At 41.0% G+C, this 18,568-nt stretch overlaps 1 protein-coding gene and 1 long non-coding RNA gene across 5 annotated transcripts in view; one reads left to right on the top strand and one right to left on the bottom strand.

Annotated features, from left to right (window-relative positions):
- The first annotated feature begins 9,610 nt into the window (after nucleotides 1-9,610).
- The window catches only part of CDK6 (cyclin dependent kinase 6), a 147,311-nt gene continuing 138,353 nt past the window's right edge, over nucleotides 9,611-18,568 (top strand). The window contains exons 1-2 of one of the 4 annotated variants that reach the window (XM_026706273.2): nucleotides 9,897-10,617; nucleotides 10,805-10,919. The gene's annotated coding sequence lies outside the window, so the exon portion shown is untranslated. Of the gene's footprint in view, nucleotides 10,618-10,804; nucleotides 10,920-11,355; nucleotides 11,463-18,568 lie in introns of those variants that run through there. The other 3 variants (XM_026706274.2, XR_015739914.1, XM_087915348.1) reach the window with 3 other exon arrangements.
- Nucleotides 14,837-15,394, bottom strand: LOC148123952 (uncharacterized). The gene is made up of 2 exons (XR_015740040.1): nucleotides 15,134-15,394; nucleotides 14,837-15,098 (listed from the first exon to the last, which is right to left on the bottom strand). It is a non-coding gene; the product is annotated as an uncharacterized LOC148123952 (long non-coding RNA).

Below are 18,568 nucleotides of genomic sequence, written 5' to 3'. Positions count from 1 at the left end.
CAGAAGACCATTCCAGCAGAGGCTGTTTAACAGAATCTTTGGATACAATAACAGATGTGAGAAAACTGACCGTTTTTGAGTATTATTGATTTCACTATCAAGTGCTTGTAGCGACCTTTTAAGAATTTTAGCAGTAAGCCCCATAACACATGGACCTATTAAACAAGCAAGGCATAGCAATATCAGAGGACCGGCTACAGCAGACAACAAGGTAGTTAACCATGGAGAAAAATTGAGACATGCCTTGATACCATGCTTGATTTTGCTGTCGCTCATTTTCTCTATCCTTCAATCGTTTGCGTAATTCAGCCATTGAATCTTTAACAATACCTGAGTGATCAGCATAAAAACAGCATTCTTCTTTTAAGGCTACACATAATCCCCCTTTGTTTAAAAATAGCAGATCAAGACCTCTTCTATTCTGCAGAAGCGACCTCAGCCAGAGAAGTGAGCGAGGCCTGGAGTGCAGAAATCGAGGTCTCAATGCGTTGAAGATCCACATCTATTTGTAAGCTGAGTGCTGCTACTTGTTGATGACCAACAGCCAGATCTGTGACCCCAGTTGCTGCGCCGGCAGCACCAAGGCCCAACAACACAGACAATGTGAGCTGTGACAATTTCTCTTTTTGATGAAGTGGAAATTTTGGGGTTCTAACACATTAACAAGTTCGGCCCTGGGTAATAAGTTATCTTGAGGAGCAATTTTACTTGTATGCAAAAGGATTTTTGAGCAATGAGAACGTCCCCATGAACACAGGCTGTGGCTCCCGTGGGCATGCCCAAACAGAGTTGTTACCGGAATGAAATACTGACCCTGGAGCGAGCAGTTATGTCACCTCCAGAAGAGGTATATAATGGGCTATATCCACCATGCCCGGTAAAGGATGTGATGGCTAACCGTTCTTTGGTCAAATAGACTTGGCAATGATAACCTGATGAAACATTATGACAATATTTTGAATAATTAGCAGGGATATTTCCCAAACAGCATCCCTGACCTACTATGTCAGTAACCGTGATGGAAGAAGTATTCCATCGGCATTAGTTATCTGAGGTAGTGTAAGTGCGAATGGGTTCATCTGAGGCTACTGCATCATAAAAGGGTGGCAGGTCAGATAGGCAGAGCCCAGCATTGGTCCATTTTGGAGGAGTCATTAAGGGTGGCTTTTAATAATGCAAAGAAGAATTAACCAATTGAATTAATGGATTGGCCTGAGTGTCAGATTTTGTAAAAAGGCAGACTTCAAATTTTGATTTGGACCTATGTCATACGTGGGCAAAGACATTTTTAAACGAATGGTGAAAATGTTACCTTCATCCCCATGGCCATCCCATTGGCGTCCCCCCCATGTAAACCCTGACATCCATTGTTGTTGAGTTAATGTCTTCCCTTTTTCGGTAAAGGTAATGGTGAGCGGGTTCAGTCTCTGGCCACAACATGGCCACGAAGAGCAGTGAAGCTGCCCATGAGTGCGAGGTAATGTGGACATAATCTCCTTTGGTAGTGGGTGACCACCAAATGTGGCCAGTGGACACACAGTTCCATTTTTACAATACCTATCGACAGAGGCCACCACAAGCAGAGGCGGGATTCGCCGGTGCTGTGAGCAGGACAAAAGTACAAAGGATAGTTATCAGCAGGAGCTGGAGAGCAAGAACCCTGTTTGTCCCATGTATCAGCTTGCAGTTTTTTGTCAGCAAATTTCTCGACCCCAGTACCCATTTCAGCAAAGTCCATGGATAATGGGGAAACCATAGCCACCGAGTGTGGTTGGTGGTGCTATTAAGAACTTGTCCTCGAAAGTCCAGGATAGTCCAGGTATAGCTATGTGGCTGATGTTCATTCGTGGAGACTGCTCGAGGGTTCGGCGGACACGATGAGTGATGTGTGGAGCGTGTTTTGATACAAAGTGAGAGTCAATCGGGAGGAAGTGGCAAATCCATTGACCATTTTTGTAATTTCACACTGGTACTGTCCATAGTCAGCCAATCGCACATGGTGAAGGGCCAGGGTTGTATACGGAAATGATAAGTGATGGAATATTGGGTGTCATCTGTCAACAGAGTATCATTTCAAAACCACCTCCAAATAGTTCCCTTCTTTCTTACCGGAGGCGTTGGACACATTCCATGGCGTTGGAAATGGAGCTGAGACCCGGAACCGCAGGGTATCTGAGGCGTCGCGTCCGGAAGAGTGTGGTTGTTTTATGAGAAGTGCCATCGAGGATGAGGTGGCGCCTGCAGCACCGAGGTGGCTTATAACGGCCTGGCCAATAAGATGGAAGAATGGATCTCCAAAGGCAGGCAGCGGAGTCGCAGGGTGGAATGCAGCAGTGAAGGTGTCTCTCCATGTGTTCGAAGAGGAGAGACGTTGGAGTCAAGCAGCTGTAGCCAGGATAGAAAGCGGTGGGGATAGGGGAGGAAAAGCAGAAGAGGGGTAGATAATAAGAGAACAGTATGATTAAGGTAAGTATGATTAAAGAAAAGCATAAACAAGAATAGGAGCCAATTGTTCATGAAGTTACCTGTATAGTCAGAGAAATGAAGCAAGGGAATAATAATATGAGAGAGTGATTTCTGAGGCAGGCAGAAGTGGGCGGCCATTATGCTGAAAGGCATAATTGCAGGCAGGAAGAATTGTCTTCATAAGCAAGGTTACTGTGCTGTGAAGAGGGGCTAGAGATAACCCCGGAGATGCATTAAAGAGTGAAAAGACTGGAAATATCATTGTCAGCAAGAGGGTGAGAGATAGAGGAGATGTGGCCACTGGGTGGCCCATGGTAGAGGCGGACACAATGGGCAGGAACCCAAAGCACTTTGTCAGGAAGTTGTACTGCAGCGTATCCTTTTCCCCACGTGATGAGCTGCGCAGGGCCTTTCCACGCAGGATCCGGAAGTTGCCTGAAATAGACAAGAGGGCGAGAGGAGGGGGCACTGGCTTGGTAAAATGGCGAGAAGCAGCCGTAGAAGAAGAGAGCCAGTGAGGTTAAGAAAGTTAAGAGCATAGAGTGTAATGTTCAAGATGTTTTATAACGCGGAGGTTCAGGGGCCTAAACCCTTTTTCCCGTTTGCCGATCAAGGGCGTTTTTCAGAGTTTGGTTTGCCCTTTCCACAATAGCCTGACCCTGGCTATTAAATGGTATACCAATTTATGAATGATGGCCCACTTATGACAAAACTCAGCAAAGGAGAGCTGACATAAGCAGGACCATTGTCTGTTTTGAGAATTTTTGGACATCCCAACGTTACGAATGTTCGAATACAGTGATTAATAACATTTTAGTTGCCTCTCCTCTTTGCAATGTTGCCATAATAAACCCTGAATAAGGGTCTACGGATACATGAATGTATTTCCAGGGAGCAAAGGGAGGATAATGAGTGACGTCCATCTGCCATGTGTCACAAGCTTGGATACCCCTGGGATTAACACCCTCAGGGATACCTCTAGCCTGGAGACTACATGTGGGACACTGTTGGATTATTGCTGTGGCTTCCTGGTACGTAATCCCGAATTGCTGTACCAGGGCCTTCTTATTTTGATGGAAATAGTCATGACTCTCCCCAGCCGAAAGTGGTTGAGGAAAAGGGGAGGAGGTCATGATTTTGCAGGCCTCATCGGCCATATGATTGCCTTCTGATAAAAATCCGGGCAAGTGTTGATGACTTCTAATGTGAGCCACAAATAAGGGCTTACTTCTTTCCTTCAGCAGAGCTTGGAGCTGTAAAAGAGTGTCATGAGAGGGGAGGGTAACAGGGAAATATAGGCATCAAACATGCAAACAGCCATTTGAGTGACATACATACTATCAGATATGACATTTAAAGGTTGCTGTGGAAAAGAGACAAGGCCAATGAGAAAGCAGCCAACTCAGCCTGTTGTGCAGATCTCTGTGGGGCAGTTAAGCGTTTGTTCCATTGAGCATCTATGTACCACACACAGGCCCCAATAGTCTTAGAGCCATCAGTGAACACAGTAAGGGCTTCTTTCAAGGGCTGCTGAACAAAAGGTGACTTCAGAACAAAAGGGACTGTTCGCAAAACTTGCAGCCGAGTATCAGGGGAAGATGGCATGACACTTGACCACACCAATCTTCCAATGCATCCTGCAATACCATGGAGGTTTGCAGGAGAGGTTCCCATTGAGCAATCTTAAAAGGGATATATAGTGTAAAAACATCCATTCCCATCAAAGCTTTGGTTCGTTTTCGCCCCTTCTCTATAAGGGAAGCCATCTGAGCTGTTCTAGTGGTTATAGATGTCTTGGGAGTGTGTGGTAGGTGTAACCATTCCAAAATATGGAGGCGTTTTTCATCAGAAATTTGGATCACTACAGCAGTTAATAGCTGTTGGGTAGAGAGAATGGCAAGGGAGGGTGGTCTATCAGTGAGGGCACGGTCCACCCATCTAGTGGCCAGGGCTGTATTTACCTGGTGCAAAGCGTGCAAGTGTTGTTCTGAAAGATAGATTTTGTCTGCTGGATGTTTTAATCCTACTAACGCCTGAAACAGGGGTGACAGCATATGTGTGGTCAATGCAAGATAAGGTCTAGCCCAATTGATGACCCCTAGGCATTGTTGCAGCTGAACCAAGGTGGTTGGTTGAGGAAGTGTAAGCAAGGGGATAGATGGAGAAGCCGTGGAGGCTAATACCTTGTGACCTAAATACTGCATTGGGTAATGAGACTGGATTTTTTCAGGTGCTATGTGTAACCCTGCTTTTGCTAATGTGGTCAGAAGGACTGGAAAGGTTTTCTGAACTGTTCCTTTTGGCCCATCTGCAGCAATCAAGATGTCATCCATATAATGATAAACAAGAAAAGTGGGAAACTGAGACCTATAAGGCTGTAACGCCTCGTTAACAAAAAATTGACACATAGTCGGGTGAGTTTAACATGCCTTGCGGAAGGACCTTCCACTGGTACCGAGCCGTAGGCTTTGAGTTGTTGAGCTCGGGTACTGTAAAGGCAAAAATGATCCTGTCCTTTTGTGCTAAAGGTATGGAGAAAAAACAGTCCTTCAAATCTATAATGATAAGATCATATCCGACAGGAATTAAGTTAGGATTAGGCAAGCCACATTGCAGAGGTCCCATGGGCTGCAAGATAGCATTGACAGCCCTGAGATCCTGCAGGAGGCGCCATTTGCCAGATTTCTTTTTGATGACAAAAACAGGAGTGTTGTAAGGACTTGTAGATGGTTCAATATGCCCTTCCGTAAGCTGTTGCTGAACAAGAAGGTGCAATGCTTCTAATTTTCTTTGGTAAGAGGCCATTGATCAGCCCATACAGGCAAAGATGTTTTCAATGTGAGAGCTAATGGTGCAATAGACATATTGAAAGAAAGCAAAGATTTTACACAGAGGTGTTAGGGTAGCTGGATATAGGCATGAAACTGAGAAAGCAAATCACGTCCCCACAGATTGCAGTGCAGGGAAGAACATAAGGCTTAAGATATGCTGTTATAGTTGAATGTGGAGTAGAAGCAGAGAGCCAATTAGAGCTGACCTTAAGCGGCTTGAGCTCCGCCTACGCCTTGCACTGAGGCAGCCTCGGTAAGAGACCAAGTAGGTGGCCACTCAGCAGAGCAGATGACAGAAACATCAGCACCGGTGTCAATCAGGCCATCAAAAGTGTGACCATTCAGGGTAACAGACAGGGTAGGTTTAGAAAGCGTGCACAGGTTGCTGTAATGCAAACAGGGAAGGCGGATCAGTAGGTGGCATTAAGATAAGCGTGGCGACCACGGTCCCCTTTAAGGAAAAGCAACGATCCCCTATTGCAGCGAGCCAAGTTATTGAGAGCAGAGAGAGTCCATATAGGTAAGGAGCAGCGACGATACCTTCTATGGTAAGAGTGGAATTGGGAATGAGCAGAATAGGCAACGAGGGAGGCAAGGGTGTTAAAGAGTTGCAGTTAAAGGAAGCATTACAACAGCACCAGGGTCATCATACACAAGGTCTTCAGACAACACTACCGGGAAAGTGGTAGTGGGGAGGTCAGCTTGGTAGCGGGGCTAGCTGAAAGCCCCATAGTTAGTTTCCGAAGGCTGAGCAGAAGGGGTTACTACGACACTGCGAAGCCCAGTGAAAGCCTTTACGACAGCGAGGACAGATAGTTTTTGGTTTTGCTTTAGAATCAGGAGCGGAGGACCCCTAAGCTTGGCCGCTGGGCGCCTCCTCCTCCCGGCATCCGACACTGATTTTTAAAATGTCCAGGCTTGCCACAATTGAAACAGTTGCCATTACGAGTTATAGCGAAAGCGTCGGGAGAAGAAGCGGAAGTAGGTAAAGAAGAAGAAATAGCTGCTGCGAGCACGTCCATTTATGGGAGGTTGTGCCAACAATTCTACAAAGCTGGAGAAACTCAGCCAAAGTGACCCTGGTTTGTTAGCGACAGGTTGCAAAATTTTTTGACAGTCATGGTTAGCATTAGAAAAAGCCAATTTCATGAGTAATTCCTGTTTAGCAGTAGCGTTATCAATCTGACGATCCAATGCAGTTTGTAAGCGACTAATGAAAGAGGCATAGGATTCATCAGAATTCTGCATTATTTTAAAAAGGCTTGGGTGGATTGTGAGTCTGTATCATCCACTGCGTTTCAAGGCATTCATTGCACACATATGAATGATGGCGAAAGCTTATGGGGACAATTCTGTTGTTGAGCTAAAGTGGCGGTGTCCTGTCCCCTTAAGATGGCCTTCCTCGTAACCGCTGCCGGCAAACCTCGCCGTATTTCTGCATCAACACATTTTCATATTCAGACTGCCACACAACATATTGTGCTGGGGTCATGAGCATAGAAAACAACATCTTCCAATCATAGAGCAACATGACAGTATTACCAGAAACCAAGGAATCAAGTATGCCTCTAGTGTAAGGTGAGTGCAGACCATAATTAGTTGCCGCATCTTTTATGTTTTTCAAGACCTTAAATTCAATGTTAGTATGTACAGGGTTGCCACCACCTCCCGGGGAAGGGTAAGAGGGAAGGCAGAAAGAGTTTCAGAATCATCCAACGGTAGAGGGGAGGAAAGGAGATTGCTAATAAGACCTCCTCGAGGAATTAGTGGAGAGGAAGAAGGAGTAGGGGCAGAAGGAGGAGGATTAGAAGATTCCGCAGGATTGGTGTAAGGTGGTGGAAGAGAGGGAGTTTCCACCTGTGCCACAAGAGGATCTCCAGATTTAGCAGGGTTAGTAGAAGAAGAAGAAGAAGAAGAGAGAGGGGAATATCAGAGGTAAGAGGGTGCAGCATTCTCTTTCAGAGGATAGAGTGTGTTTAATGCTGCCATGACAGCCCGCCAAAGATGTTAATATTTCGGGCGGGCTCGGAATATCGTGTAGGTACTTCCCCAATCTCTGCCATGAAGAGTGTCGGAGCGTTCCTTCTCAGGATAAGATAGACAATGTGCCTCTATATCGCCAATAGGTTAGTCAATGATTTTTTGAAAGAGGATATATAGTGGTGCCATTAATTTTTTGAAAGGAATTAGCCATCTTCACTATAGTATAAAGTTCGTCCCTATGACCTGACGAAACTTTGGAAAGTGGAGAGCCCATTACTTACGATTGTACGATGCCTTTGCCAGGTGCGTAAGAATGGGAGTGAAGGAGGTGCACCTCTAGACAGAGATCACACCTTGAGACAGCGAAATGTAGATGGATCCCGGACGAGCCCCCAGTTGTCGCGCCGAGCGACCGATCCGCTGTTCCGTCGGCGTCCTTCCGCTGCCTATGGAATTCCCCGCAGGGAAGAAGTTTAGCGGGACCCTCGCAAGGGTGAATACCAATAACAGACACCAGACATCCGATTGCTTCAAAGGAGGGAGCACATCGCGCCCGGGGCAGATGGAATGGTCCCGGCGGCGGCCCCGATTGCTTTGCACAAACCTCTTTTATTATTATCTTTCAAGCGGGCGGGGGAGCACAAAGGAGGTAGCAGAATTTTACCTTATATGGAAGAAATCATAAACAAAGAACAAAGAACAAAGTATGTGATAGTTTGTAAGTTTGCAAGTATGCTTATCATACTTAGCTGACGCGTCCTGGGACGGAGAATACCAACAGTCATTGTTTCGCGATCGTACTGAAACATTTTGCAGTTGGCTAAAACAAGGTCATCAGATATGTGCAAATATTCTTGTGTCCGTGTTTGGCAATGTCTGCTTAATGGTGGGATAGCTACAGTTTGGGAATGAAACATCTTCAAGAAAATAATCAATAAGTTCAGAGAGCATCAAATACCATCACCACTCATAAACTTTTCACTTAAATCTGGAATGCTTTTCCCAGCAGTTCCTACATGCTCAACTTTTGTTTCCATTCACGAGTTTTGCTCAATCAGCATTACATTGATTTAACAGAAAATATATCCCTTAATACCTTTTTATCTTCTGCATAGGAAAGCTGACTGAAGTTAATGGGAAATAGATATATATTGCCACATAGTAGATGACAATATACTCACTGGAATGCAAGTTGGAAAGATTTGTGTGTGGAAAACCGACATTCCAATGCTTACAATAGGATTTCTTTTTGTTGATAGCTTGGTACAAAGATCTTTGACTACTATTATTAAGTAGAATTTTATTAAATATTATTAAATAGGTTTATTAAATAAGATTTAAGTTGAGCAAGAATGCACTTGCATAAACACATTTTCATTTGCTTTAAAAGTACACAATTTTAAAAAAAAACATATTCTAGTTGGGTTAAAACAGCATTCAGTTTGAAAATTACCCATTGTGGAGAAAATTAAATGATGATATATGTCAGAAAAAAAGAGAAAGCTAAACAATGCAAGACACATGCTACCTGGTGAGATACCAGGTCAAAGGGTGAATATCTAATACTATCAACTATGATTTCACAAAAAGTAAATGCTACACTCTATGCTACACTCTAATATGGTATTAATAATACCGTTCCCCTACTTGTATTAATTTTCCTAGAACAGATTAAAAAGGTGGCCAACCTATACAGTATTACAAAACAGAATAGAAACAGAAAAAAAAATACTGTAAAAATACTCTTTGGGAAGAGTTCTTGAATGTGGTTTATTCTAAGTATGGAAATATAATTTGGTTTTAACCTCAGTAGGAACTTGAGAGTTACACTGTTTTCAATCGTAGAATTATTTTCAGTTGGATTTATAGGTTATAGTCTAGGAGAGATTTTATCCTAGACTACATTATGCATAGCTTAATGCTATATGGTATCATTTTAAGTATTATAAAGAATGTTTTTTTTTAAAGGTTCATTATTTTTTAAATGTTTCCTACGTTTTCTTCTATCCTCCATTCTGCATCCTAGCAGCTTTGCTGATATTTATCGATGCTTTTCTCTAATCGGCATGGTGAATATTTTATTTAGACAATCTCAACTGCAATATGAAAGAGCGCGGGAGGCTCATTTGTGGGGTAGGTTATGTGTTTTGTTGAAACAAATTAAATATCCTTCTTAAATCTAATGCGGATGAAGGACTGGAAATACTCGTGCCTAACGCGGGGTGAGATTTGCACAGAAAAGTCGGATTAAAGCTGTTCTGCGACTATATTATTCTCATCCATAGGCGTCGTGACCAAGACGTTCGCTCTCATCATTATAGCTTTTGCTTGAGATTTATACAGCGCCGAGCACGGAAGCCTCCCTGGAGAGCGCTGTGATGCAGCTGGCTGTGGATGCTCCTCCCCGTGCTGGGGAGGAGCATCCCGCGCCTCGCCGAGCACCCTTGCGTTGTCCTGCGGCCCCCGGGCGCCTGTTCCTTGCGCTGTGCTCGTACCCTTGCGGTATGCGGCTGCTTTTGGCAGAGAAGAGAGCTCATGAAGGATTTCATTGAGTGTGAAGACAGAGAGCAGAGACAGAAAAGAGAAGAAGGCGGCCGCTGCCTTTGTAGTCTGGCTGGAATGCGGAAATGTTGAAGCACTATGTCAAACTTTTTTGAAACGGGGTCAAATCACATTCAGCCAGCGTGGGAAACCAAGGGGAGAAAAAAAAAGTAGAGGCGAGGTGGGGGGGAAACTCTTTTGCTCCTGCTGTTGGTCTCAAACCGAGCTCAGGAACCGAGGAGAGAGAGAGAAACTGGGACTGCGTGGAGAGGCGGCGGCGGCGGCGTGCAGAGTTAACGCAGAGCTTTGCATTTGGGAAACGGTTCGTTGCAAGGCTTTGATCAGCCCCAGAAAATTTAGCAGTGCCTCTTTCACTCTTTCCCCAAAGAGGGGGAGGGGATCTTCAGCGCTTTAAGGTGTAGTCTGCCCTCCCGGCTGGCAGGAAGATGCAAACGCGGGGCAGCGGTAGAGCTTCGGAGTTGCTGCTGCCACTACCTGTGTGGCCCCACTCGCTGCTGCTGGGCTCCGCTCGTGGAAGCGCACCCTCCCCTGTCACCATGTGAACGCTTTGGATCGATTCTGCTGCGTGTCTCCTTGTTTTCACGGGAAGCGGATTTTTTTAAAAAAAGAATATTAGAAAAGACGCTTTCCATTGTTTTTCCTGCCTCACCAGGTCTTTGCTTTTCATCTCTCTCTTTTTAAAAAAAAAAAAACTATTTTTAACTCCTGTCTTGCTGGAGGCCACTTAAGTGGTAACTTCCTCAGAAGAGCCGAAGCTGCGCCTGAGCAATTCCAGGTACTTCTGAAAGTGCCCATGTGCTCTTAACAGATCGGTAGCTTAATGCTTCATTAATTTCCAGAGGTGGGTGGCTGGAATGGGGCTTTCGAGATAACAACAAAAAAAAAGTGGGGTGGAGAGTGACTGAAAAGTATTGTTCTATTCCCCCCCCTCCTTCTCTCCATGTTACTTGCATGCTGCATAGGGGAGCGCTTTGGGGTGGTCCTTCTGCGATCGGCGCAGCTTTTACAGAGAACCTCGTTCCGTGTCCGCGTGGGATTTTCATGGGACAGGCTTCAGCCGTCTGAGCCGTGGCCAAAGTAAGAAACGGTGGGGAAGTGTTGGTGCGCAAAACGCTTACTTCATTTGTTTTCTATTTCAGGAGGCTGCAGAAGGATATTAAGAGAAAAGGGAAGGGGTTCGTTCATCCGTCCTAGCCGCGCTGTTGCCGACAGCCTAATAGCACATGTAAAGTGCATCAAGTTGATGCATGGTTTCTTCACGTAACTTATGCATGGCAAACAGTTGGACGTAATTTCTTGGAGTGGGAATTTTAACCCTAATCCTTGACAAGCCCGCCCCGTTTTTTCCCCCCAGGATGTGTATTTTATTGAAACTATAATTGCCCCTCGCCAGCAGCCACGAGCGCTCCGCATGGAGTTCCCCCATCATACAATCATCCCCGGGCTGCATGCGTGGCCGCCTCCGACAGTCGAAAACGGTGTTGCCTGAGCCCCCGCCCCTTGACGACCTCCCACATGGAGCCGTCCCAGTTTCCCATCTTCCAACCTCGCACATCAGAGGCCGCCTGGACAGTTGGGGGCGACTTCCATCAAGGGGGCACTCGGCGCCTCCGCAGTCTCGTTGGTCATTCTTATTTTCTATTGGCTACTGACCCTTTACCTTAGGGAAGGGTCTGTGTCGTGGGGAGTACTTGGAATGTTCTTTTCCTGCAGTTGAAACTTGTAGTTAACTTTGGGTGGTTTCATTTGTAACAGATGGCAGTGGTAAAATTATCAGTTTCTTTTCAAGCAGATTTTAATAATATAGTAGCCCTATAAGAAATTATATTAGGCTAGTCAGTTGGGTTTGGAGACATCTTCTGAACCACCTACAGAAGCAACTTTGAATTTTATGGTGGGAGAAGGGTGGGATCAAAATATATTTTATAAAAGTATAAAGTATTTATAAAGTATTATGTTATGGCCAAAAGGATAACAGCTTTTTAGCATGTAGCAGTGCTCTCCCCTCATTCCAAAGGAGCCACCACTATCTTTGAACTTCAGAGCTGTGTTTCCACTTTGGGGCCCTCTGTTTTAGCAGCACAACCTGCAGAATTTGTACTCTAAATTCCTTTAGGCATGCTAAACTTCCCATCTTTAATTTCTGGTTTGTCCAGTTAGGACTGGCAACAATGCCTGCTAAAAGCCACTGAAAATCACTGCTGCTCTTTGTAGATTAGTTTTCTCCTACTTGGTACCAGGACAGAATTGGTAATTTTCAATAAGAGAAATTGTGAAAATTATAAATGGATCTCAAAGTTATGTTTTAAATAGCTAAAATAAATCATAATATTAAACAGGCAAAGTAAATATCACATTTATTGCATAGTTAGCTATTATTTCAGGATTTTGAAGTAAATTATCAGTTGTAGGATGATCTATTTTTTGTTGCGTTGAAGCTGAGGAAGGAATAATTACACTTATTTGCCTTCTTGATCTCTTCATGTAAACTTTTTTTAAAAAAAATCCAACCCATCGTTGTCTGGTTGACTCTAAGAAGTGAAATGCTGTTCATACAAAATGATAAAGTTGCCTTTTATCTGTACTTTTACATGTGTTGGCTGGAAATGATGGATCCTGTAATGCAGTATTTTTGGAAAAGGTGAAGTGACTGAACTGAAATGTGATGGAAGTTGGATGGATTTTCTGTAAAGTGAGGGATTCAAATGCTGCTCTCTTTCATGTCTATGGAGATTCTTAATCCTCCAGGTCATGGTTGCCCAGAGGTGCTTTTCCAAAAGGCAGCTGGAGTTTCTTGCCCCGTTACCTTTTAGGAAAGCACGCTTGGATGCCATCTTTCATGTTCTTCTGGTGTAACAGGCAAAAATAGAAACCAGCATACAGTGTAACTCTAGATTTGTTTTATTGTATGTAAATTGAGAATTGGTTTAAGACAAATCCTTATTTGTTAACAAGCCAAGGTTAGAAATTTGTGAAAATTCTGAATGTTTATATCTGGTGCAGAGAAAATGGCTAGTTTGGACAGATATGGCCTTTATTTCTTCCCAATTCCACTTCGGTTAGTGGTTCTCAAATTTCATATATCCTTTGATTTAGTATATTTATGGATATTATACATAATTAAGAATGCTGTAGCTGAAAGAATGTTACTTTTTCTTAACAACTTTGTTGAGGGAAAGCATCTTAATTGAAACTCAAAATCTTCAGGCACTAAACACTCAGACACTTTGCTGGCAATGGCAAGGAAGGTGTTTATAAAATTATATCTGAGTTCCTTATTTGGGAACTTTCCCTTAAACCCAACAATTTGCCCATTCTAAAGTATTAAAGATAGCAAATTTAAGACATTTTAAATCATTTGAAAGACCACTGAAGCAAAATATTTTTAAATAACCTTCCCAAAAGTAAATGAAGAACAGGCTATTCTTACCTAGGAAAGAAAAAAATGTAGGTTTATAATTGCTGCTGCAGAAAGTCCCTATATTATGTTTCTCTCAATGTGAACTTTCTAGTGGTAGGAAATATAGAACTTCTTGAAACTGATCTCTAAGCAGGTTCACTTTGAGGGAGATGATCCTTCAGATAATGGCCCCAACTTATTTAGGAATGTGTAGGTACAGAGCAGCATCTTGAGTTATGTCCAGAAACAAATTGATACCACTTATGGTTTGTGCAACTGACAGGGCAGCCCCAGATAAAGCTTATTATATCAACCCATATAAAAGGGGTTAATTTATGAAACACTATGGCTAACGTTACAGTAAATATCTTCGGAAACATTTGCAGATATTTTAGTTGTAACCAGGTTTCTTAATTAGTTTTTTATTCATATTTTCTTTTAGTGTATGAGCAGAAAAAAAATGATAGTTGCCTTTTATCTGCCTTTTCATGTATTACTCAAGTCATTGTCTTTCTTGTCAATGAATTGTTGCAACATTGGGCATAACACTATCAGACGTTGAGATTACTGGCCTTATCATACCATAAAATAGTGCAAAGACATGATGTAGTTTTGTTTCTGGAGATAATAGTTATCCTTACCACAAATCAAAGTGACTACAAGCTGAAAATGTGTGAATTGCCAAGGGGCAACTATTATGCTCATGGTTTATTTATTTTTTCTTGAGTGCACTTCTTATCATTTTAACAGTGCTTAAGGTATTCCTCAAGGGATGCAGTGGCTCAGTGGCTAAGATACTGACCTTGTCGATCAGAAAGTTCAGCAGTTCAAATCCTTTGTGCCGCGTAACAGAGTGAGCTTCCGTTACTTGTCCCAGCTTCTGCCAACCTAGCAGTTCAAAAGCATGTAAATTTGCAAGTAGAAAAATAGGAACCACTTTGGCGGGGTGGTAACAGTATTCTGTGCACCTCGGCATATCGTCATGCTGGCCGTATCACCACATAAATGTCTTTGGGCAACACTGGTTTCCTCAGATAAGAAATGGACCACTGCCCCCTAGACTACAGGAGGAAACCTTTATCTTTTACCTGCTTAAGACTATTGATTTTTTGCCAGTAAATACAAAAGGGAAACCTGTTTTTTTGGTAGTACTGCTGAAAGTGGTAAGATTTCTTGCCATTTTATAAGCAAGAAACAAAAAACTTAGAAAATTCTGCAAATATGGGAATCATGCAAGATGGAGCTTTGCTCATTTTGTGTGACATTACCTGTTCATTATTGTTTTTGGATTGCTGCTTCTTTCTTCTGTTGCTACTAGATATAAGAATGCTGTGTATTTCTGAGGTAAAATTTCCTATCTTAAATTTACTTCATGCTTGCTTATTTCTAATATTTATTTAAAAGATGTTGTTTTGAAATTATTTTTCTTCTCCAAAGATCACCTTCATATTAAAATGATATTCTGAAAATATAAAATCTTTCATAATGTTTTGTAATATGTTTAAAAAGAAGACTGTAGGCAAATTGTCATGGATCAAGGGAATTGTAGCCCAACAGACCTGGAAGTCACAATTTCAAAACAGTATTTGTACAATTCTTCTTTTTTTTAAAATAAAGTTTTATTTGGGTTTTCACACACAAAATACAAGTAAAACATCTTTTTTGAAAATAGCATGGTCCCGGGTTGAACTTCTTTATACAGACACAAAACTCAATTTCATGCTCCTTTTTGTATTCTATTCCATATCTTATACTATTTTACATTTTCTATATAGTTTTTCCCCTCTTAATTTTCTCAATTTTATTTTGATTATCTCATCTCAATTCAAATCATTATATTTATACTTTTGTCTGTTCTGTTTCAATTTCATATTATCTTTTCTCATTAAACAAATTTTCTCCTGTAGTTACTAATTGGAGTTTGACACCTTTATATCTTTTAATTACATCCATTCAACTCTTATTTAAACTTCAATGTATACCTTAAGGTTATGACCTTCAATATAATACATAATACATAACTTCCAATCGAATTCTGCTTGGTACATTCTTATAATACACACTATATTCTTTTTTAAAAAAGAAAGATTGTAAATATATGTAATTATAAACCCTCATTCCATTCCAGTTCAGTTCTATCATTAATAATCATTAAAACTGTAACATGTTTAACACTTCTTTTTAATTAAATATCATACTTCCTTAAAAACACATGTAATCTCCATAATTAATTTTCCCTTATTTCTCTTCACATATGTTTTATAAATCATTAAATATACCTTTTGTTACATTTATTTATTGACAAGCATTCCACTGAATTACAATAGCTATTTTATCAGACATTTTAATCATACATTGTTTCATATTTTCTAAAATTATTTCTATTTCTAATATAACAATACTATCTTATGTACCTTTGCAGAATCCCTTTTTCCATTAAGTTTTCACCCATTATCTCTAAATAGGCCCTGTTTCTCTATATTTTGTTTCTGTCCTTTATAACTTCTTTTCCTTTCTTTCTTCCCTCTCATCTTCTCCCTCCCCTTTTTACCCCCTTGTCTCTCTAGTTCTAATTCTCTCTTCTGCATTTCCCTCTTCTGTTGCTTTCTGATTTTATACTTATTTTTCACTCTATCTTTTTTTGGAGTTGTTTTTCCCAATCTTAAACTTTCCATTCTCTTTCTCCCCTTTCCTTCCCCCCACCAGTCTAAGATTACTTGTTCATTAAAGATGGCTTCTTCTTTGTCGCAATCTTCTTGTTCTGCAGGCATTTCTTGTTTCTCATAGTTCCAAATCTCCATTTCTAAAAACTGAACTACGAAGCCAAAAGAACCTCTCCCTTCTTGTGCATCTTCTTTGTACTTTTTAAGTTCCATTTTCAGTTCTTCTAAAAGTGGAGCCATTTTAAAAAGTTTTAAACAACCACCCGATTGATTTTAGTCATTCAAAACAATAACCAAGAATCCAGAAATCATCAAGTAATCCAGATAGTCCCGAGTTATATCTTTTTATTTCTTTTTCGACTTTTTCTTCCTGGGGTTTTTGTTGCGATATTTCAGTAAGAATGTATCTTTTGGAAGTCTTGTTGAGATTTTTCTGTAAGTTTTTTTTTAATTCCAGGCAGTCTCCCTTCCAGATCCTGCCCTTTTATTCTTCCTCTCTCCTTTTCAAAATCTTTTAATTATCCAGAAATCTTTATTATCCCTTTGACTTTTTATTTTCAGCATTAAATGCCTATTGATGTCAAAGTGGATTTTTTTCCAATTTCTTGCTTAAGTCTCTTAGCTGTCAGTATAGGAAAAGGAGAAAACCAAATCTTTTCCCTTTTCTCTCTCCTTCGCAGCTTAAAAATCTTCTTAGGGAACAATGTTATTGTTTTTTAAACAGTTTCAATTCTACCTTATTTGTTGCTTTTGCTGTTTGACCCAGTCAACCAAAACTTTCTCTTCTTTTCTTCCTCCTGCACATTCTTTTCCGGTTGAGTTCTTCTTTCTGGTGGCCATTTCTGACCACCGCTGCAACCGCCTTCAGAAAAGGGAGTAATGGCCAGCTGGGGAGGAGAGATGCGGCTCTCCTCAACCCTGCTGGCAGTCTTCCCCCTCTTCACCACCTCTACGGGGTGGCTTAGCCCCAAAACCGGCTCCGGGCGCTCCAGCGGCGAGCACGGATCGAAGCCTCGCAGAGATGAGGTTTTGGTCTGTCGCTGAAGAAGCTCAAACCGGAAGTCAGTATTTGTACAATTCTTAGCGTATTTAACACTAATATTTTCAAACATCCTTCAAAACATAGTTCTGAGAAATGTAATTATCAACTTTAACAAGGGCCCTTAATACTACTTAGCTAAGTGATAATTATATGAATCAGTAATTCTGGTAGAAGATAAAAATGATATAGGTTGGTATAAAAAGAAGGTAAGCTCTTTTTTCCTTTTGAAGAATTATCTGTAAGCTATTTATTTAAAAATTAAAGAGTTTTCTTAAGAAAACAAATGTCTTAGCTATCTGGGATCTTTTTAAATAAATAATGCAAATATGCATGCTTTCAGAAATGCTTTTAGGACATTGATTGGGAAAAGGTAGCATATGTTGATTAAGTTTGTCATATGTCATACTAAATTTATTAGCTTTCATGCAATATATTGTTTTCCTATATATTGTAGAAATCATAAGTAGTGATCTCATGGATTCTTCTACCACATTTCTATACTTATCAGTAAATAATCTCTGTTCTTCCACTTAGTAGATTTGAGTAGTCATTTAGAGAACAGTATTCATACTTTTCAACTGCTCAAGAAATTGTCACTAATGGAGTTCCGACAAACAGGAGGTTAAGTATGCAGAATAAAAACTCATATTGCAGTGTACATAAAGCCTGGGGGGAGGGGAGGGGAAATGAGAACTTCATAATTCTTGAATAAAATATTAGAAAAGGTGAAAATGTTGAAAAGGGAACGAAAGCATAGGGAAAAATATGGACGGGAGGGAAAATTCAATGGAAGAAGTAGAAAGCTGTGAAAGGCATGGAAAGTGACATAAGGTTTTAAAAGGAAAACTAGAAGAAACAATAAGGATTTTGGGGGTAATTAGGAAATAAGTAACCCAATATAGTGGGAAAAGACCTTTTAAGAAAAACAACCAAAGTATAGCAATCACCAAAAGGCCAGTCTTGTCCAACCTAACATAGTGTATTGAACAAGAGATGTCTTCCCAGCTAGTCATCTTCATTGGTTAGAAATTCTGAGATTAATTCACAGGTACAGACAGTAGAGCTTTATGAAAAATTGGTAGTAAGTTAGCACAAATAGAGCATCTTTCTTAAGGCATTATAGCATCCATGCCCTTTAAAAAGCTTGTGTGGCTATTGTGAAATCAGTCTTCTCCTTGAATACATATGCATGCTCAAATGTATTTTCTTCACCAGTAATCTCAGGAAATGTATTTTCAGATGGGGAGGACTTTTTAACCATCTGCACAAACTTTGTAAAGAATATGAATGCTTTAATAAGATGTACTTAGTCTACAGCAAATAACTTTCTGGTTTACACAGTCACAGTGGCAGAGAATTAAGTAGGAGGATGAGAAAAAGAGGTGCAGTAATAAAAAATATCTTTCGGATAACTAAGCAGAACTCTAAAGTTTGGAGTACAAAATCAATTGTTCTGTTATTAATAAACTCAGTTATACAACACTCATATCAAACATAAACCTGGTTCATGCTAAAGCATATGTTTGATTTAATGCTTTGTTTGAGGCAGGCATAGTGTTTTCTTCAAGAAATGTGTAGCTTAAAAAATCTGGTTTACTGTTATCTGAATGTACCCATTTTT

Source organism: Pseudonaja textilis, chromosome Z (genome assembly GCF_049901715.1).
Source record: "Pseudonaja textilis isolate UNSWEBS1 chromosome Z, rPseTex1.2, whole genome shotgun sequence".
Taxonomy (NCBI): Eukaryota; Metazoa; Chordata; class Lepidosauria; order Squamata; family Elapidae; genus Pseudonaja; species Pseudonaja textilis.
Note: the sequence above shows the minus strand (reverse complement) of the source record. Positions and strands in the feature narration are given on the sequence as shown.